The sequence below is a fragment of the Cupressus sempervirens genome, chromosome 11 (genome assembly GCF_028749045.1).
Source record: "Cupressus sempervirens isolate cs-2001-9-10 chromosome 11, ASM2874904v1, whole genome shotgun sequence".
NCBI lineage: Eukaryota > Viridiplantae > Streptophyta > Pinopsida > Cupressales > Cupressaceae > Cupressus > Cupressus sempervirens.
In genome coordinates this window covers 580382073-580405410 of record NC_143128.1, presented here as the reverse complement: position 1 = coordinate 580405410, position 23338 = coordinate 580382073, and positions in this window count along the sequence as shown.

Genomic DNA, 23338 nt, shown 5'->3' with positions numbered 1-23338 from the left:
GTGAGAGAGAGAGAGAATTAAATTTTTTTTTTTTCTTAATAAAACAAATAGTCAAAATAAAATCATGGTTATAATAAAAAATTAAAATATATTATATTTTAATTAATGAAACTAAGAATTTAATTTTTATATTAAAACTCACATTTCTATAAGAAAAAATGAAATGTATTGAAATATAAAAATATTTTACAAGTAAAACTATTTGTTTAATTTTACACAATTAGAAAAGGTTTACTATTTAATGTTTTGTATTTCTAAATTTTTCATAAAATTAAGTAGTTTTTTATTATAAAATTATATATATATATATATATATATATATATATATATATATATATATATATATATATATATATATATATATATATATATATATATATATATATATATATATATATATATATATATATATATATATATATATATATATAATTTAATATGTAGATTTTTTTTTATATTATAAATCAAGAGTTCAAAAGAGTACATCAAAAAGGAGGAAGGCAGAGCCTCAACTAGCTAGAACGAGAGCAACAATGAAAGAGAACCATTAAAGAGAACAACTACTCGAAATACATATACAACCGAGAAGCAACAGAGTACAAGAGAACTGAAAGAGCAGCCAAAAAAAGGATTAGGCCTGTGGGTAAACATCTTCAAATTTGTTGACCCAGGATGTCCAACCAAGGGGTCCCTCCATCTAGATAGCCTTTTTCTGTTCCAGCAATTGATGAAAGTACATTTGTAAATAATAAATAGATGTAATACATATAAATTTGATGTTGTTGAATAAATATGATGTAATAAATAAGAAATAAAATATAACTATTTAATTTTAATACATAGTTTATATAAACATAATAATAATTTATATATCTTTTAGAATTGAATTATTTCTTTTTTGTGGTTATTTCTTTAGTATGTTTTTTTTATATGAAATATAATTATTAATTTAATATTAAAATATATATATATATAAGTTTTAAATGTATTTAAACTAAATAATAAATTGTTTAAATAAAAAATATTAATAATAATAAATGATATAATTTATAAATTGTAACGCTTATCAATTATATATATTATAGACACTATTATAAAATATAATTAAAAATAATATTGTTTAATTTATTTTTATAATAGTAATAATTTAACTACTTTTATTAAAAAAGAAATTTTTTTAAAAAATTAGAAATTCGAATGCAAAGATATAACATATTGAAATTATATTTAAAAAGACAGACATATATATATATATATATATATATATATATATATATATATATATATATATATATATATATATATATATATATAATTTGAACTTATGTATTACATGAAGTTTTAAGAACAAGTTATATCAAATAGTCAAAAATAAACATCAATGTAAAACTAATAATAAATATATTTAAAATAAGAAATTAAAAATATTTAATAGATTGTGATAATATTGATTAGACATGTTGTGTGAGGTGGAAGATAAAATGATTGAAAAAATAAAATCTTATCAACTTGTCACAAATGTGGAAAAGATAAAGTTGTAATTAATACATTCATTAATGCAAGATAAAGTTGTTAAAAAAATATTTGTATTTTTTGTTGAAGAAAATTAATTTTCTCCCCCACCAAAAATAGTAAGGACCAATAGAATGGATGAAAAATGTGATTTATAAAATAATAAAAAAGTAGAAAAAGATATAAACATTTGAAATCTCATATAATCTTTTAAATTCTTTGATTTGATTGGTTAGTTTTAATGTCATATTTGCATTGACATGAATGCATAAGTATTCTTGCCTTGGCAGGAACTAATAAAATAAAAACAAGAGCTTGGGAGAGCTGCCTTGTGCAAGGATTAGGAGGTAGAAGAATGAAATAGATAATGTTATAAGCATGTTAGCATCATTGACAAATAAGAAGAAATTGATTTTTATTAATGATTATCTTGATGGATTTCTTGATGGATGAAATTTTGGTTGAATGTCTTGTTAAATCTCATTAAAATCTTCTTGAATAAGAAGTAAATGTATGACGTGTAAGTGTCTAACATTGTTGCATAAGGAGGAAAGACAAGATTTTTCACTATCTAAATTTAGAATGCAAGAAGTGAATTCAATACGTCATCTTAAAACCACTTTTAATTTTGTTTTACTTGACAAAAATTTCATATATTTTACTAGAGAAACTTAGATTGTTATATTATTATTTTAAGCATAAACTTTAGAGAGTGTTGTCCAATCACATTATGTTCTCTAATATGATAAAAGATCTAAAGCGCTTCACTAAAATATTTTTACTAGCATATCTCCATAACATTGAGGAGTAAAAGGTGTGAAAAGAAAAAGAGGTAAAAGTAAAATTTATGGGAAAAAAAAAAAAGATAAAATAATTTTTAGAAATTTGATTTAAATAATATATATATAATTTTATTTTATTTTTTAAATAGTTTATACAATTATATAAGTGACATTAAGATTAAGATTATTTTGATAGTGTTTATAAGAAATTTTTTTAATGCTATTTAATTTGATTTTATCATTTATAATTTTCATTTTAATTAAAATCTTTTTTTAACTTAAAATAAAGTGTGAACATTAGAATAAAGAATAAAAAAATAATATTATAGAATGATTAGATATTTAAACTCATATCAAATTACTAATAAAATACTATTTTCTAATGAAATTATTTTTAAAAATTATTTGAAAAGCTAATATAATTGAAAATTGATCAAATGCAAAATTAAATTAATAAATTAATTTAATTTAATTTTAAAAAATTATTAATTTTTTATTAGTATTTATTTTCAAATTTAATAGAAAATAAATATGAAAGGAAAGGGAAGGGAAGAGGGCTTTTATAGTCCACAACACCAACCATAGGAGTATACATGGCTATGCGTTCCAAAAACATATCAATAGCTCCAAAAGAAACTTTTAACTTAGATATATACCTGTTAACTGTTTGAATATTCATGTTTATTCTAGAGTGTCTAATTCAATAAGGAATTACTTGTGATGTTGTAATCCATTTCCTTATCAAATTATGATCTGCTTCACAAATGCCAATAACATGCACAAATGACAATCAAATATTTTAACAAGCTATTTTACAACCAAATAGACTAAATACATCTAAGCAGCCACAATTTTGTACACAGAAGGTCATCATGTGGCAACATCCTTCTACTATCATTCAACCCATAAATAAATCAAAAGCCAATTATTTGGATAGCATTTTGTTTTTAATAATTTGATTGGGCAAAATAACATGTGGACAACCACCACAGATGATTAGAAAGTGACATGAAATACACCACGTAAGTGCCCACACTGCTATGAATTTAGCTTTTTCTAGGTCGGTGGCTCACAAATTAGTTTTATCCATATCCTTCGCTTATCATTTTTGGACTGGCATAGCTTCCAGATATATGTATTAGTTTATAGTTGGTTAGTTAAATTAGTTTTATTCAAATCCTTCATTTATTATTTTAGGACTGGCATAGCTTCCAAATATATGTATTAGTTTATAATTGGTTAGTTTAATTTTCTATTTTCCGTAACTGCAGAGTTTTTTTGAACTAACTATACGCATTATATATGGTATCTTTTAGATTTTAGAATAAATTATTTTTGAAATAGGAAGAAGCCTTGATTAGGACTCTGAGGCCTCTGGCTCTACACCCTGTTCTGATGAAAAATGAGACAATTAAAGTAGATCAAATGAGGACGGCAATGGAAGTTCTCTATCAGTAGATAAGAAATCTCGCTCGGTCTCCACTCATGAAACCCCACAATCTAACAGTTGAATGACTATGGTTGTCTATGGAGAGAAAAAAATTGTGGTTGTAGAGGCTATAATCCATGGCAAGAGGAGGAAATTCAGTGAGTCCTGAACATCCTCCTAGGTAAAGGTAGGAAAGAGACTTTAGTTTGCAGATAGTTATCGTAAGTCTTGAAAACTAGGCACAATCTGTCAATGGTGTCATGGGAAAGCTTGCAAAGATCACTCTTGCGAAAGCATTGAATGAGGCATCTCTACTTTTCAATTTCAAATGTGACTTTCTGTGGTTGAAAAAGCAACTCGGCCAATTATGTAATCCTACAGAGGTTATAGATTAGGTAATTGGGCACACTAAGGGTGTGAAAAACTGGCTAGCTTGAGTGAGGAATATTGCCTTTGATGTAGAAGATATTATTGATGAGTGTGTTCTTGAGCATTTGTATTCTTCTATCCATTTGGTCTTCTGGTATAAGATGGGGAAGAGGATTAAAGTGCAAAAACAGAGGATCAACTCTGCCATTAAAGAAGCATAAAGGCTCAAGCTTTTCCATGATGTGACCCATCTGAGAAGCTTCCAGAATGAAGCTAGGATAATTTTTTCTATTTTCTAAGTTCAAAATTTTAATTTAACCTAGCAAAATAGAAAGTAGCCAGTCAAGAAAAATGAATTAATGATTAAAAAATGATTTAAAAATAAATTTGTTTTGAACTTTAGAAATTCACCAAACTTGATTTTGAAAATTAAATGTGAGGGGCAACCGAAAACATTAGTTCCCTGCCTTATAAATAAGGCAGGGACTAACAATAATTATTATTATTATCATCCTCCTTGTCTATTTCAATATAGGAGTTTGGATGAGCAAGGAAAACCATCAAAGCATTTGGAATTTGATAAGTAGGAGATTTTTTTTTTTTTAGAGTAAGATAAATTGTGATATTGTTATCACGATCAATTGTGTAGTTTTTGACTCAAATTTATTGACCTGTGCTTAATGAGTAGTGGTTCACATGAACCCATCTCTCATAAGAATGAATGAAACACTTAGCACTCATTAGATCTAGGTGATACCCCCTCAGGTGAAGTACAAGGACTTCCCAGGAGGTCATCCATCCCAATATTACTCTATCTCAAACGTGCTTAACTATGGTTAAACTCACTTTACTTGCAACCTCATTTGCAAAACATTCACCAAGTGTTATGCCTTATGAACCATACATTAAAAAACCCTTTAAGTTCATCAATCAATAAGTAGGAGATATTTTCCATAGCAAGTCAAATTGTGATATTGCTATCATGATTTAAATGTGTAGCTTTTGAGTCAAACTTATTAACACATGTTTCATGAGTAGTGGTTCACACGAACTCGTCTCTCGTAAGAATAAATAGAACACTTAGCACTCATTGGATCTAGGGTGGTGTTCATAGAGGTGAAGCATCGGGACTTCTCAGGAGGTCACCCATCCCTATACTACTCTAGCTCAAGTATGATTAACCATGGAACAAGCTCAAGCTGGCATATTTGTTCTCCTTATACTCCCCTCCTCTACAAAAAAATGCTACAAATGAAGAACACAATTTGTTAGGAAAAATCTTTATAAACCCTAACCCTTGTTTCCCTTCCAAGAAACATGATAAGGAATTATGAATGATAAAGAAAAATTTAGGCTCCTCGAGAAGGATATCTCTTTACTTATTTTATTTATATAGAACATATATAAGGTAATAGCAGTCGTGACCTAGAATGAAAGACTTTTTTTTAATAAATATAGATAATCTATAATAGTAAATCATAACTATTATAAATATAATATTTTTATGATATATTATATATTTTATATGTTATATTGTGAAGGTTGGGTCATAATAAAAAATAGAGCAATAGTTTCCTTTTGAAAATATATAAATTTGTATCACCACATATTTAATAATTCATACAATCAAAATATATGATTATCATTTAATTTTTTGGGGAATTGTTTGACTCTTTATAGTTTTGGTCAAAAATTAGAATGGGGGGATTGGTTTAGAGCTAAAGTCATCCAAACAATATCGAATTGTAAAACTTGATAGAAGGTATGTGTAAGAAGAATAAAAAATTCATTGAAGAAAATTTTGAAATCATATAGTCAATCGTTTAATTGCACGATTTTGTACAGCCAATAGTATTTGGATTTGTAGAAAGGGGTTTGATCTTGTACTTTTAAAAAAATTGATTATTAGTGAGTCTTTTCAAGTTCGAGTAAGAAGAAAACAAACAAATGTCTATCTTAACTTTCTTGTTGATAAAATAAGTTGAGAATTGTGAAATTTCAAGATATCTGATTTTCATAAATATAAATAAATTATTAAATTCTTTATTTAGAAAACACAAATATGATAAATAAGAAAAAAAAAAAAAAAAAAGGTCACTAAAACTATCAACTTTACAAATTAATATCTACAGTTTAATAAAGATATCATTTTGAGAGTATAAGAAAAATATGATAAAAGGTTAGGAGTCTACTAATAATGAATGATACATTATTGGTATTTTCAAATGCTAAAAACATTGAAACTTTTGTCATTAGATTTTCTCTAAAAGTTGGCTTTATTTTGAAGATCTATTTCTATTATAAATTATAAAAAATTATTAACTTCTTTTTTTTCTAAATCACTTTCATTTTTTTAATATTTCTTAAATATATTTGTTGATATATATATATATTTTTTTTTAATATTTTTTTTTAGATTTTTCTAATAATCATGTTCTTTCTAATTTAAAATAAATGTTTCCCAAATTAATCTTAAAACACATTCAACATTTATTCGTAATGGCTAAAACAACAAAGAAATAAAAAATTTAAGATATGAAGATCTTAGTTTTGTTTATAATAACCACATGCTTTCTAATTTGAAACAATTGTTTGTGAAGAACACATTTAACTTTAATTGAGATTAAAGGTAAGAGGGTTAAGGAATATCTAGGGTGAGGGCTTCTTCCCCTTCGGATGATGAGACCCTTGCTTGATGACTGCAGAAGAAAATATATCCTTCAAGATGCCTTGAGAAGGATTTAGGAGATAAAGGGGAGTCAGGTGATGAGGATTCTCAGGAGCAGGGGATACATGATGATTATGTTGACAAGTATGAAGCTACTCCTAGGTCTGTGAAAGGGTTGTATGGTAACTTGGGAGCTATTCTGAAAGAAATTGGGATAATGAAAAGTCAAATACAGACACTTGGTAGGGACATGCAAAACTTAAGGAAGGTTGTTGCACATGCCAGTAGAATTGCATGTGGTGAGCATACTCTCAGCCAACATATTGACAGGCTAATGGAGGTGGTTGGGAGTGCTGAAGATGTCAAAAATTTAATGCAGAAGATCTCGCAATTGGAGGCCAAGAACAGAGCTATTGACAAAAACTTCAATGCGAACCAAGGCAAGGTTACCATGATGGAAGCCAAGATGAGTAACCTTGAGAAACAGATAAAGCAAATGGCTGACAATGTGTGTACTTTGCTGAAGAAACTAGAAATGGACAAAGGCCAGGATTTCCCTAAGGCGACTTATAGCCAAGGTCCCAACAAATGCACTACGACTCACTCAAAGAAGATTGAAGACATGGGCAAGAAGGATGAGGTGAAGGCAGTGGCGGAAAACATGCAAATCCTAGCAGATCAAGAACTGGACCTAATCAAGGCTACTTAGCTAGTTCTTTACTATCTTTTCTGCTGTCTTTTTGCAGTTTTTGTGCTGTCTCTTTGCTTTTTCTTTCAGCAGTTCTTTCAATGACCTCTTTTGTGTTCTTTTTGGAGGTTTGTCTCATGTTTACTTCTAATTGCTCTATCTATTTCTAGAATGACTTGATGTAAAAAGGTTTCGAGTCCGTAAAACCTATTTTTACTTAATCAAAACTTTAATTGAAAATATGTCATGCATAAAGTGAAAAAGAAATATAAAAAAATTAAGATAGAAAAAAAATCATTTCATCTCAGATTTATTTTTTCTAATACTCATGTGCTTTCTAATTTTGAACAAATATTTCCCATAATCTTAAGAACACATTCAACCTTTATTTAAAATATGTCATAAGTAATCAAAAAATATTTGAATTAAAATATAATACCTATTAGATCAAAAATTAAAAAATTGAATCATATTTCATGGGCATGCAAATTCCACAAACACATTTTCTTAGTTTCTTTTTCAATTTGTTTATGTCATAAGAAGAAACACAACTTGTTTACAAAATAGATAAATAAATAATTAAAGTATTTAACTTGAGAAATATAGATGCATTACAACTACTATATACAGAAAGTTTGACAGTATATACAAAAGAATGGAAGGTGAGGGATTTAATTTTTTCTAATGAACAAACATGGAAATAAATTTGTATCATTGTCACAAATACTATTAAAATTTATCTTGCATTGCAAATTGTATTCATTTGTGTTATTTCAATTAAAATCAAACTTGTTTTTCCTTGAACTCAAAATTTAAAAGGGTGTAATCATATAATTTTATTTGATAAGCTTAATAACAATCATGACAGTGAGAGAAAGCAGTCCATTAACAACCTACACCAAGGGTCCCTCTCGATGAAAAAATTTAGCATATATGATCTGTAGCTAACATTACTCTTCTAAGAGCTCAAAATACTCTATAAATATATTTCTATGGATAGTGGACATATGAAGAAATTGAAAGAACCCAAATCTTTAATTTTGTCCTTACAGTTTAAAACTACCATTAAAATACATCTCTTAGAATTTGGTAAATTTGAGCACAATTGTAATCAAACAACAAAGCAACAATTCAAAATGAAAACTTATTGCAATCAAATAGAAAGGAAATAATTTCAAATTCAAACTTGTATTTGATGGTGAACTAAGAATAATGCAACCCAAAAGAAAGGGGATTGGTGCTTAGAAAGGGCTTTTAGCCTTCTTTAGCATAAAGAGTAAGAGCTACCTTAATCACATCCATTATTGATTGTTTCCATAGAGATGAATACATGCAGAGGCCCAATGCTCACATTAACCAACAATTTAGAAGCATTGGTTTTAATGGAGGCAAATTCATGTAAAGAAAGATTTTAGGTCAAATGTGGATGAATTTTTAAAATAAGAGCAATAATTTATGTGAACTTATATGCAACTAACAATTTCTATGTTTTTTTTTATTTGTTGAAAGTCTATTGAGAATTAGAAAGCTTCTATGACAAGATTAAAGATTATTTTTTATAAATTTCTAAAAATTGTTGTGTATAGGAAAATCCACCGTAAAATACAAAAATTGTTAAGGTTGACAATTTTTTGATAGAAAATTGTAAAATCCAAGAACAAAGTTCCCACATATAAACATATTGGCTTAAATTAAATAAAAAATATTCATTATATTGTGATATTGCTATCAGGATTTAACTGTGTGATTTTTGAGTCAAATTCACATCACCTAGATCTAATGAGTGCTAAATGTTCCATTAATTCTCATGGGAGATGGATTCATGTTGAATCACTACTCATCAAATATGGGTCAATGAGTTTGACTCAAAAATCACACAGTTAAATCCTGATAGCAATATTACAATTTGACTTGCTGTGGAAAGATGATAGTGTAGTGAAGATAATTTGTAAATATTGTCTAATAATTTAATACTTAGTAATAATTGAAACAAATTTTGGCATGATCTATCACAACAATTAACTATGTATTACTTAATACTCAATCCAAAATTGGATATAACTAAAAATATATGATTGCAATTTTGGGAGCAGATTGTCAAATAATATGTAGAATACCTTATAATATGCATGTAACAACCTATAAGATGGAATGACTTGATGTACTATGAATGTGGTAGTGTAATCAAACTTGAGTAACAATCAACCATTCCTTAAGGGGGCCCTTGTGATAGCTAATTTTAGATTCTCCTTTAAGAATTCCATACCTTTAAACTGAATTTATCATATAGAATTCATTGTAGTAAACCTCTTGATATATCTTTGTCTTCTTTGTACCTGTTAATGGATTTTTGTTAATGAAAAATATTTTTTATTTTTTAAATTGAAACCCTTCTTTAAGAAATAATCAGTCTTCGTTATTGAATCATCTAAGAGAAATGAAATTGAAACTCTCATTGAAAATATTAGAATTGATGAAAATTAGTTTATGGGTAGGGTTTGGAAATCGAGAAAAGTTTTTTGTTTTATAAATTTGACTGGTTACAAATAATTTCCCTATTAGTCTAGGGTGGAAAAAGTTTTTTAAAAAAATATTTATATAAAAATTACCATAGTAAAAAAAATACTCTAGTAATCTTTATATTTTAATGGAGATATTTTTAATTTTTTTAAATTATAAAATAATTTATGGTGGGCAGGGACCACCACCCCCCTTTCCTTCTAACTCACAACAGCTTTGAGCCTGGTGGTGAGCCTCTAAGGTAACACACAATAGTCTCTGTTGCTGCGTCACCAGAGCTATTGCAACAACACTCAAATCCCAAGGGATTTTAAAATATTATATTAAGGTGTATTTTTTTAATTAATTTTTTAAATTTAAAATATTAAATGCCATTTAATTTTAATTTTGATTTTTTTAATATTAAATTTAGTTTTATATTAATTAGATTTGTTTACAAAAAAAAAATGTATTTGTTTTATATTTTTTTTAAAAAAAGGGGTTCTTTCTTTTATACCAATTTTTAAAATCGTCATTTTTATTATCACTATCATTATTTTTAAATAAATAAATAATAATGACTATTATCGTGAATTAAATAAAAGTGTAGTTTTTATTTTTGAAATAGGATTCTTTTAAACTATTGAAATCGGGAAGGGCTTTTTGATCGATCTAAACTTGGAAAACTTTATCAATTGGGAAAACTTTGAAAATGAAAACTTGAACTTTATTTCATAACGAAAACTAAAATGGTTGATTAACTACACCTATTTTATATACCTATTGAGGTTTTGTGTTTTATCTTGTGATGGGGTTTTGGGGAAACCTAGTAGTTCAGCCAAATAGGATTGTTTACCAAAGGCTTGGGAAGTGATGGTTTTATGATGTTGTTATGTGATGTTTTGTCACGATTATTTCCTTTCCAACCAATGTGCTACATTCACATGTTTTTGTGATGAGATCGAGTTCTTTTTTGTAAGCTTATGTATTATGATTTTCTTGGTGTAACCTATGAGGTTTTGATTAGTTGTCTATTGGTGTTTTCTAGTTGCTTGTATAGGACTGAGGTGAGTATTGTAATTTTATGATATATACTTTTTATGAGCTTAGGGTAGGTTATCTATGTGTATGTTGGGACATCTAATTTTTGTTCATTCTGCAAGTTGGTGCCATGTTACTGTAGAAATTCTTTCATGTGTCAAGTTACTGTAGCAATTCCTTCATGTGCCGAGTTATTGTAGCAATTCCTTCATGTGCCGAGTTACTATAGCAATTCCTTCATGTGCCGAGTTACTGTAGCAATTCCTTCATGTGTTGAGAAACTGTAGCAATTCCTTGATGTGTTGAGTTACTGTAGCAATTCCTTCATGTGTCGAGTTTTCCTACTTATGCTGAGTGTCAGCATTTGGATGTGAATTCTACAGGCCGACTTGTGGGATTTATTTCAATCATAACTTTTATGTTAAGATCTTTTCTTAGGATGTGTGCAGACCATTGTTAGGTCGGCCTTCCTCTTGTGCAAAGCTCTAGAATGATTTGTAAGCCATTTTGGAAAGCATATATAAAGTGTATAGACTTAAGGTTAGGAAAGTTTTTGGGAGGGGGGATTGCAGAGTAGAATTGGAAAGTGTGAATTTTATGTTGGATCTTTGAATGTGAATGTATTTGTATTTGGTTGTAACCCAAAAGGCCTTACAGCTGGGCATGTATGAAGATATTTTGATGAATCAATAAAAGCATTTCACTCTTCTTCCCCCTTTGGTCGTTGCTCTTTGTGTTTGCTTATGTTGTGTTAACTCTTGCAAGGTGGTTTGGATAGCTGGGTGAGCCTTTGGCCCTAGTTATTCTACCTTACTTGCCTCAATTGGTATCAGAGCTTGAGGTCCATCCTTGTGGAGATTGGATCGTGTAGAACCCTGATTTAGATTTGGTTGTAGGTTGGTAGATCTGCAGATTTGACCTATAACTTGTAGAGGATTATGATCTTGTAGGAACTTGATCTGTAAAGATGGTTTGTGGTAGAGGAAATAATGTTGATAATGCTATATTAGATTAATTGAGACAAATTGCAACTAGATTAGATGTTGTGGAGATAGCCTAGAGGAGAGGAGCACATCTTGATGATGTAAGTGATGATGAAGCAGTAGCACCAAACCATAATCTAGAACCTGAAGAAGATCAAGATGAGGAAAGATTGTTGTGAGTGTTATCTAGGGAAAATTCAAAGTTTGCTATAGAAGTTGTTCCTTATGATGGAAAATTGGATACCAATGTTGTGTTGGATTGGATCTCTGATATGGAGAAGTTATTTGAGTGTGAAAACACTCCTGATAATAGAAAGGTGAAAATTGCAATCACTAGGTTGAAAGGTGATGCATCACTATTGTGGGAGCACTTGAAAACTGATAGACAAAGGAGAGGAAAGGAGAAGATCAAAACTTGGCCAAAGACGGTGAACAAGGTAAAGAACAAATTCCTTCCTACTAATTACCAAGTTAGCTTGTTCAGAAAGATGCGAAATTTGAAACAAAAGGACATGATTGTGAAAGAGTATATCGAGGAATTTTATAGGTTGGATATCAGATCTAGACATGTGGATGATGATGTTGAGAAAATTTCAAGGTACATAAATGGATTGAGATTTGGAATTCAAGATGAAATAAGTTTTGTGAAGTTGGAAAGTGTTGCAGAAGCATATCAATATGACTTGAAAGCTAAGGAGATCTTAGCAAAGAAGCATGAATAAAGACAAAGAGGTAGAGGTGGTAGATTATAGAGAGACAGAGGTACATCTTATGGTGAAGGTGGCAGATCTAACAATTTTGTGCAAGATAAAGGCAAATCTGAATGGAAGAATGATGACAAAGGTTAGACCGAATGGAAAAGTGGTAATTCTTACCAAGGAGCTACTAATTCTTATCGAGGAAGAGGTAATTATTATTCTAGAGGTGGATTTCATGGTAATTGTTTCAGATGTGGTAAAGAGGGACATAGATCTTTTGAATGTATATCCTCTAAAAGTGGGTAAGGTAATAGAAATGTTGTGATTCAAGGAGATGATGAGGGTTCACCAAGTGGACCTGAGGCTGGAGAAAATCTAATGGTGAGAAGAACCTTATGTAATAAGGGAAGTGATGAGGAACCTATTTTAAGGAGAAGTATTTCAAGACAAGATGTAAGATGGCTAGAAAATGTTGCAAAGTGATCATTGATAGTGGAAGTTCTACAAATTTGGCATTAGAAGAGCTAGTTACAAAGTTACAATTGCAAAGGCTAAATCATTCTAAACCCTATCATGTTTCATGGATCAAAGATGAGCATAAGATATTGATAAGTGAACAATGCCTTGTGAAGTTCAAAATTGGACATTACTTTGATGAAGTTTTGTGTGATATTATGCCTATGGATTGTTGTTATATTCTGTTGGGTAGACCTTGGCAATATAATAGATATACTATGGATGATGGAAGATTGAATGCATATACTCTTTGGGTGAATGGGAAGAAACAAATATTGTTTCCTTTGATTGAAAGTCTAGATGAGGTCAGTTGTACTACAATAAAAGTTTGCATGGTTAATGAGAAATAATTTGAAAAGAAAGTGAAGAAGAATCAAGTTTGTTTTGCCATAGTTCCTAGAGGACCAAGTGTTGGTAGTAATGACCGAGCAGCAAAAGCTGGTAATGATTGAGTGACAATAGATAGTGATAGTTGAGTACCAATAGAAATTACAAAATTGTTGAATGAGTATAAGGATATTGTTGTTGAGGATATTCCTGATGGTTTGCCTCCAATGAGAAGTATAATTCATTGTATGGATCTAATTCCTGGAGCTAGTTTGTCGAACAAAGCACCATATAGATTGACACCTACAGAGAATAAAGAACTTAATAGACAAGTGCATGAGTTGTTGCAAAAAGGTTTGATCAGAGAAAGCTTGAGCCCATGTGTTGTACTTGTTGTATTAGCACCTAAAAAGAATGGAGAATGGAGAATGTGTACTGATTCCAGAGCTATTAACAAAATCATATTGAAATATAGGTTTCCTCTGCAGAGGATGGATGACATAATGGATTGTTTGAGTGGAGCAAAGTATTTTACCAAGATTGATTTGAAAAGTGGCTATCATCAGATCAAAATTAGAGAAGGTGATGAATGGAAGACTGCTTTCAAGACAAAAGATGGTTTGTATGAATGTTTGGTTATGCCTTTTGGTTTGACTAATGCACCTAGTACTTTCATGAGGTTAATGAATGAAGTTCTAAAAAGATTTTTGGGTAAGTCTGTGATTGTTTATTTGGATGATATTATGATATTAAGTAAGACTAAGGAAGAACATCTTGAGCATATTAGACAAATATTGCAGAGGTTGAAAGAGGAAAAGTTGTTGATTAATCTAAAAAAGTGTTCTTTTATGCAAGAGGAGATTGTGTATTTGGGATTTGTGCTTCCAGCTGATGGATTGAAGATGGATCCTAAGAAGGTTAAAGCTATTTTGGAATGGCCCACACCTAAGGATGTGGGTGAGGTAAGATCATTTCATAGTTTGGCTATTTTTTTACAGAAAGTTTATAAAGAATTTCAGTGATGTTTGTAATGTTATGACTAAGACAATGAGGGGAGATAAAAAAGAATTCAAGTGGACACATGGAGTTGATAAGAGTTTTGAAACTTTGAAACAAAAGGTTTTTGAATTACCTATATTGGCTTTGCTTGATTTCAACAAAGTATTTCAAGTTGAATGTGATGCAAGTGGTAATGCAATAGGAGCTATATTAGGTCAAGAAGGTAAACCTATTGCTTTCTTTAGTGAGAAGTTGAATGGTGCTAAAAGGAAGTATTATGTGTATGATCAAGAGTTTTATGCTATTATTCAAGCATTGAAAAGTGGAGACATTATTTGATTCCTAAGGAGTTTGTGTTGTATACTAATCATAAAACTTTACAATACTTGGGAAGTCAACATAAATTTAATCAGAGACATACGAAGTGGGTTGAGTACTTGTAGAGTTTCACATTTGTTATTAAGCATAAGAGTGGAGTTACTAAAAAAGTTGTTGATGCATGAAGTAGAAGACATTCTTTGTTGACTAAAATGAAGGTTGAAGTTCTTGGTTTTGATGAAATGAAACAGTTGTATGATGATGATCCTGAATTTTCCGAGGCATGGACAGAGTGCAGAGCACCAAATCTGACAGATCACATAAGTAAGCATGATGAGTATTTCATTCAAGAAGGTATATTTTTCAAAGACATTCAATTGTGTAGTCCTAGAAGTTCTATGAGGTTAAATCTGATTAAGGAAAAGCATAGTGGTGGATTGGCTAGACATTTTGGAATTGATAAGACATGGAGTTTGTTGAAAGAGAACTATTATTGGCCACAAATGTATAAGGATGTTCAGAAATTTGTAAAGAGTTGTGGAGTTTTTCAAATTGCAAAAGGAGTAAGTCAAAATACTAATTTGTATACACCTATTACTATTCCTGAGAAACCTTGGAGTGACATTAGTATGGATTTTGTTCTTAGATTACCTAAGACAGTGAAGGGGTATGATTCCATGTTTTGTTGTAGTGGATAGATTTTCTAAGATGGCTCATTTCATACCATGTAGGAAGACATCAGATGCTGAGCATGTTCTTGAACTTTTCTTTAAAGAGATTGTAAGATTGCATGGATTACCAAGAAGCATTATTTCTGACAGAGACAATAAATTTGTTGGTTATTTTTGGAAGACTTTGTGGAAGAAGATGGGTACTGAATTGAAGTTTAGTTCTACATTCCATCCACAAATAGATGGATAGATAGAGCTTGTGAATAGAAGCTTGGGTAATTTGCTGAGATGTTTAGTTGGGAATAAGCCAAGTAATTGGGGGATGGTATCGGCACAAGCTGAATTTGCATATAATAATTCTATGAGTAGGAGTATAGGGAAGACACCTTTTGAGATTGTTACTGGAATGAAGCCTAGAGGAGTATCAGATTTGAGAAATGTTGTTGTTGAAGAAAAGAGAAGCGCTGCAAGAGAAGAATTTGCTGATTTTATGGAATCTTTGCATAAAGAAGTGAAGTTGAGGTTGGAACAAAGTAATCAAAAGTATAAGGAGAATGCTAATAAGTCTAGAAGACATCATGATTTTGAAGTTGGTAATGAGGTGATGGTTCATTTCAAGAAAGGAAGATTTCCTATTGGAACATATAGTAAGCTGAAGATGAAGAAATTTGGACCTTGTAAGATCTTGAAGAAGTTTGATCATGGTAATGGTTATCAAGTTGAGTTACCTATTAACATGGATATATCTCCTATATTTAATATTTTTGATTTGTATAAGTATCATGAGTCAGATGATGAAGTTGTTGTATCAGAAGATTATCCTAAGAAGTAGATTGAAGAAGTTGAACAGATATTGGATTAGAGAGTTGGCAAGAGCACAAGAGGAAAAGATTACTATGAATATTTGGTGAAGTGCAAAAATAGGCCTATTGAAGATGCTTCATAGATTTCTCAATTTGAGTTGGATTCAACTCAGATTGTGACATCTCAATGATTCAGGAGAATCATTTCTTTAAACCCCAGTTGTCTAATGCAGGAGCATCCTGGGTTGCCTTGTTATCCTGCTCATTTTTGTTCATTCTGCAAGTTGATGCCAAGTTACTATAGCAATTCCTTCACGTGCTGAGTTATTATAGAAATTCCTTCATGTGCCGAGTTACTATAGCAATTCCTTCTTGTGTCAAGTTACTATAACAATTCCTTCATGTGCCGAGTTACTGTAGCAATTCCTTCATGTGTCGAGTTACTGTAGCAATTCCTTCATGTGCCGAGTTTTCTTGCTTATACCGAGTGTCAGTATTTGGACGTGATTTCTGCAAGCCAACTTGCGAGATTTATTTTGATCACAACATTTATGTTAAGATCTTTTCTTGGAATGTGTCTAGACCATTGTTGGGTCAGCCTTCCTCTTATGTAATGTTCTAGAAAGATCTGTAAGCCATTTTGACAAGTATATATAAAGTGTTTAAACTTAGAGTTAGGAATTTTTTTGGGAAGGGGATCGCATAATAGAACTGGAAAGTGTGAATTTATTGTTGGATCTTTGAATGTGAATGTACTTGTATTTGGATGTAACATAGAAGACCTTACAACTACACATGTATGAAGATATTTTGATGAATCAATAAAAACATTTCACTCTTCTTCCTCCTTTGGTTGATGTTCTTTGTGTTTGTTTCTATTGTGTTAACTCTTGCAGGGTGGTTTGGATAGCTGGGTGAGCCTTTGGCCCTAGTTATTTTGCCTTACTTACGTCAGGGAAGTGGCTTGCAATGGAGGTCAAAGCCCTGAAGAGGTTGCCTGGGTAACCCATTGTAAGTTGTATTATAAAGTGACAGTATTTCATTAATGGGGTTTAAATGAATTAACCAGATTCATTATGTTACCTCACCCATGCCTCAAGTGTTAATAAAGGCTAGGATGGGAGTAGAGAGGATGCTTGGTTGTGACCTTGCCTCATTAGTATGCCTTCTTTGTAAGAAAGAATACTGGTGCTGCATAGAATCACTAGGGGACTAGAGTCCAATGAGACTACTAGGGTAACCTTAGAGTTTACTCATGTGATGACACTTTCCAATATGCATATTAGGTTTCCCATGTGTCTTTTTTGCCTCTGGGGATAGATGTTACTTGTATACTTGGTACCTTTAAGATAGATTGCTATGAGGATTCCTTGACCTAGATTCTTGTTATGATTTTTGGATTGCTATCAATATGGGACTTGAGATTATCTCCTCAACACAGTGGAAGTGGGTTGTTTAGGTTTTGCAAGGTTGGGTGGTAGTGTTTCTTATATCATTGAGATCCGACAACTGGATGTACCTTTTGCAGTTATTTTATTCTTTTGATCTTGTGATTGTGCTCATGGTCATATTATGGTATATTGTACTTTAATTATTTGATTTGCTATGAGATGTTGTATCTTATCATGGTGTATATTATTTTAGCATTTCATACCATTTGACTTGTACATAGGATGATTATACATTCTAGTTATGTCATGTGACATCTTATGTACTTGTATATTATTTCATGTGATTTCATACCCATGGTTATTCTATGACATGGTCTTTGTTTACTTATCAGATTTCATCTTTATAAAACTTATGTGTGTGATTCAATGATATGGAACCCTTGAGAGATGTAATTGTTATTGTATTGCTTATGTATGTATATGAGTAATTGCATATGATATGTTATCTCTTGTTTGTTCTAATCTTTTTATATATAATTTTTTTTTAGCAAACTTAATGACATTATAGGTTAATTTATCTTGGGTTCCCTAGTGAGGTGTTGCATCTGGTATCAGAGCTTGAGTTTCTACATTGGGAGCCCTAGGTATATTGGAATGCCACTCAATAACAACTAGTCAACTTAAAACAAACTTGAACAACTATACTTATCTATTACATCTTGAACAACTTGAATAACTATACTGGCAGGGTGTTACACATCAAGTACAAAATACACTCAACTGGGCATATTATCATAATTATGGATTCAACACAAATTCAAAACCAAAACATGTGCCAAGAAACACTCATAAATTTTGAGTGACATACAAAATGAGGCAACATAAAAAATCGCTCGAAAATCAAAGTTCTTGAAATTTGATGAAATTGAAAACCTAGTTCACAAATGGGATAAAACATCCAAATATCAAATAAAATTTTAGCTACTAGCTCATATGCAAATTTCAACAGAATAACATTTCAAAAGAATCAATTAAAACCCTCAAAATATAGAAACAATTTCCCCCATCCAACCAAGTTGAATTAAACAATGGAAATGAAGGGGAACACTAGTTCTCATCCTCCAATCAAATAAAAATTAAAAATGAAATCTAAAATGGAGTGAAAACAATAAAATGAGAAGGCCTTGCCTCATAGCCAAAAGAAGAAAACATGAAATGTAATGAAAAAAATAACAAATTTGTTGAATGCGATGAAACACTTGGCAAGCCAATATTTCCCCACTATGAATCCAATTAGATCGACCTTGCAATGATCCACCAAGCCAATCTCACCCAATGAGAAAAAGAAGAATTTGCCACAAGAGTGTTTCAACAATTGTGCTCTAGAAACATGAAATGGCAAGTACAAAGTGAACAATAAAGTTTTAATTTGCCAATATAAGGACTTCTCCAAAGTGACTTATACATTTGGTTATTAAAATGACTTAATAACTAATTGGCCCATATTCACAAATAGAACAGGAAATTCTAGTTGCTTGGAATTCAATTACTACAAATTAGTCAATAATTAAAATAAATTAAATCAATATAAAAATTTCCAATAAATTAAACTCGCATTAAAATAACATTTTCTATGACAATTGCGAAATCCTAAATGCCAAGACATGATCTAAGTATGAAATGCATTATGAATTTGGATTTATCAATTACTAGAGGGTTAATTATATCATTAAGACATCTATGTCATCCATACACGGATGATATTGGTTTGGTATGAAAAACCAAATCACTAACTCCATGTGCCATTGTTGGGGATATAAGTCCTATGTAGTAAACAAAAAAATCAAGTGTAGATGCACAATATATAATAATTGAAACAACCAGTACATGTAATCGTGTAATAAAGCATCTAATTAACTTCATTTAAATAATCTATTTAAATAACTCATTTCCAACATTGCATAAGTCTACTATAAGAACAAGATAAAAATTTGTAGCACAATCACACCAAAAATGAATCCAATAATATTCATTAGGTAATCATGAACAATAATCCATATCTAAATACAAAGTAACTAGACATCATCATTAAGCATCAAGTCACATAACTAGCAAATGCAAATATGATCAAACTAAATAGTACAGAATCTAACTTTTTATGATATGGGAAACCAAAATAATGTAAATTTATTGAAGCATCTCAAATGCAAATATACATAAAACCATCAATTTATTTCTCAAATCAAAATAAGCAAATATGGAAGAGAACACAAACAAAGGAGGCACTACATCCTTCCCCACTAGGCATAGGCTTACTCCTGGAAGCCTACAAAATGATAAGGGTACAACTCTCTCAACCATGTGGCATCCTCCCAAGTGGTTGAAGTTGCATCATTCTAGTCCTATTAAACCCTTACCTGCTCTATATCTCCACCTCTAAGGATCAACCTCTGATGTTGAAGGATGTGGATGGGTTCTAAAGGAATTTTCTCATCATCTATCTATAAAGCATCCCAATCAATTACATGGGCCACATCTAGAATATGCTATCTCAAAATAGAAACATGAAAAACATCATGGATGTGTAGTAGGCTAGGTGGAAAAGCTAGGCAATATGAAACATGACCAATCTTGTCTAGGATCTCAAAAGGTCCCAAAAAATGTAGGCTAACTTAAAGCCTTTCCCACAATGGATGGGGTTATTCCATGGATGAACACTCAAAAACACCCTATTACCAACAAAAAAGTGGCGCTCTATCCTATGGGCATCTACGTACTTCTTCTATCAATCTTGTGTAGTAACTAAATGCTCTCTACTACAAACAACCTATTACTCCATATCCTTAAGCATCTTAGTACCCAAAACTACTTAGTCCTCCAAATGATCCCAACTTAAAGGGGTATGACATAGTCTAACATACAATGCCTGAAAAGGTGACATGCTAAGAGAACTATGGTACCCATTGTTATAAGAAAAACCCACCCATCACAAATAGTCCTCCCACTTCACCAGTCATTTCATCACATACATGTGGAGCATGTCCTCAAGAACCTAGTTCCCCACTTTGTCTGTCGATCTATCTCTAGGTGATAAGATGGACTAAAATTGAGTTGTGTGCCCAAAGAATGCTAAAGAGATGCCCAAAGTGTTGAAATAAATAATGGATATCTATTCAAAATGAGTCTAGAAGAGATCCTATGAAATTGAACAATATCCTCGAAGAACACATGAGCCACTGAAGTAGATGTGTATGATCAAATAATTAACTAGTTCAGCCATAGAAAGATAAACAATATTTTTACAAAATCAATCACCATGAGCACAAATAATTAATTTGGTCACCCAAGAGATAAAGTGTGCACAAAACCTTCATAATATGTCATCCATAAATTATTTTATCACAACCATTGAAGAGGTCGTCTTAAGAGAAACATGTAGAAAAGCATTAAAGCATGCTAGTAGATCACCCCAAAAATATTCTCTAATCCATATGATGTCATGCAAAGCCTTACACATCACTTCCTTCAATGCATTTCCATACCAAAAAGTTATTAATCAACTCATCAAATTTGACTAAGTTGGCCAGAGACCAGCATAGACAACAATATCACACTCAAAATAACACAAATTTACTTGTGGAACAAACCAACATAAAATATTCAAACAAAAACCAACCCAAGCATTGGAAATATGTCCACCAAATCATACACTTGGAGATTTTTTGAGCCTATGCAAGCTATTTATGATTTTCATCCTTTCTATTAGAAAAAAGCACAACACAACTTCTTCCTCTGAACAAGTGTGGAATTCAATAAATGATAGTGCAACATTCATAGGTCATGCATTACAATACTAACATCATAAGACCAAAAAATTATGTGGATAAATGTAGAGCATTATCCTATAAGGCCTTCAAAAAAAAACTATGTATATTTTGGTATCCCATTCTTCCATCTTTTTGGATAAACTACATATTATCTTGTACCATTACAAATGGTCAGAACAATTGTGAGAACTTATGTTGTAAATACTTGTTCTAGTATATCAAACTTAAATATTCTTTCCTACATATTAGACTTCAAATATTATTTCTTTCCAATTAGAATTCAAATAATTTTTCATACAAATCAAACTTGCATCTTAGATGTCCTTATATTTATTTTGTGCTCCTTTTCATCATGTTTATATTAATGGTCAAAGCATATTGACAACATTGAATGCATAATGCTAACACTATGAATTGTTTGAAACATTATTGAATCAAAAATCTACTTATATTATGTGGGATCTTTGATATTAGTTACTTTATGTGACTTAGGATGATCAATGATAAACCACTTTTTTGGGTCTTGGATGACCCTTTTTAGTAAATCTCTTTTATCAACTTTACATCTAGTCATGAATAACTTACCAACCTTTTAATTTTGATAAGTTCTATTTATTGTTTTCTATCACTTTGTATAATGTTTGGGGATTGAATGAGTTTCCAATAGAGATCTTATTTATGTCATAGTAGTGATATTTTTCTCTCATGGACTAAAAAAATGTTCCATTTTTAAGAGAGTAAACCTTTGAAATAAGTTGTAGGAATTGTCATTACTTTTCAAGTTATTTTAGGAGCTACACTTTTTTTAATTTTCTTTTGATGATTGAGAGATGCAAGAATTATGGAAGTTAGCTATTGTTACTTGAGAAGAGGTATTACAATGTAGATATTTGATTACTAAAAGTATTGTGCTATCTTATTGGGGATGTAATGGTTGTGTTTTATAATAACATTTTTTAGAGATAATTGTGGAGGAATGCAACTAAATGGTTTTTTTGGGTGAATATTTTATAATTAATAGTTTTTGGATCAATTTTAAATAAATATTTTCAACCACAACACATAAGACACAAACTTTTTTAATTTATAAGGGAAAAATCCTTGTGTTTATTGCTACTAAAAATAACTAACACTTGACTAGGATAAAAGAACATGTAGACTAAGCTAACCAATAGGATGCTATGTCTGTTGCATTCTCTTTCTTCAGAATAGATGGTTTCCCATTATCATATCCTCTTTTTCAGGATAGATTTTCTTCTATTACATTAGGCTTTTCAAGTACAACTTAGCAAAGTTAAGAAGCTTGTGAAAGCTCAAAGACTTTCCATGACTTATTATATGAATTTATAAATAAAGAAGGAATATATGTGTTAATCAAAGAATACAACACATATTAAACCTTAAATGAATAAACATAAAAGGTAAAAGCAACACAAAGACTACAAGTTAACTCTTACCTTGAGAAAATGATGCTAGCTTCAAACATAATAAGTAACAAAAAGACTGTAAGATTAAGTTGAAAGCATAACACTAACTCTAAACATATGAAGTAGCTCAAACACTATGAAATTGGGTTTAAAACACTTGTAAGATAACACCACGAGGCGAAAAATCAATTCTAGATAATGTTGTCACATTATTACTTGTTCTAGCATAAGTTTGAAAGAAACTTCCCTCTTTTATTGATCCATATTATATAGAAGATCATATGTTTGAAACTATTTTGTTCATATTTTTAAAAAAAAAATCTAGGTCTTTTTAATTGGCTTTTTCGGAGGTCTTCTACTCAAAATTTCAAGTTGAAACTTTCATTTGTC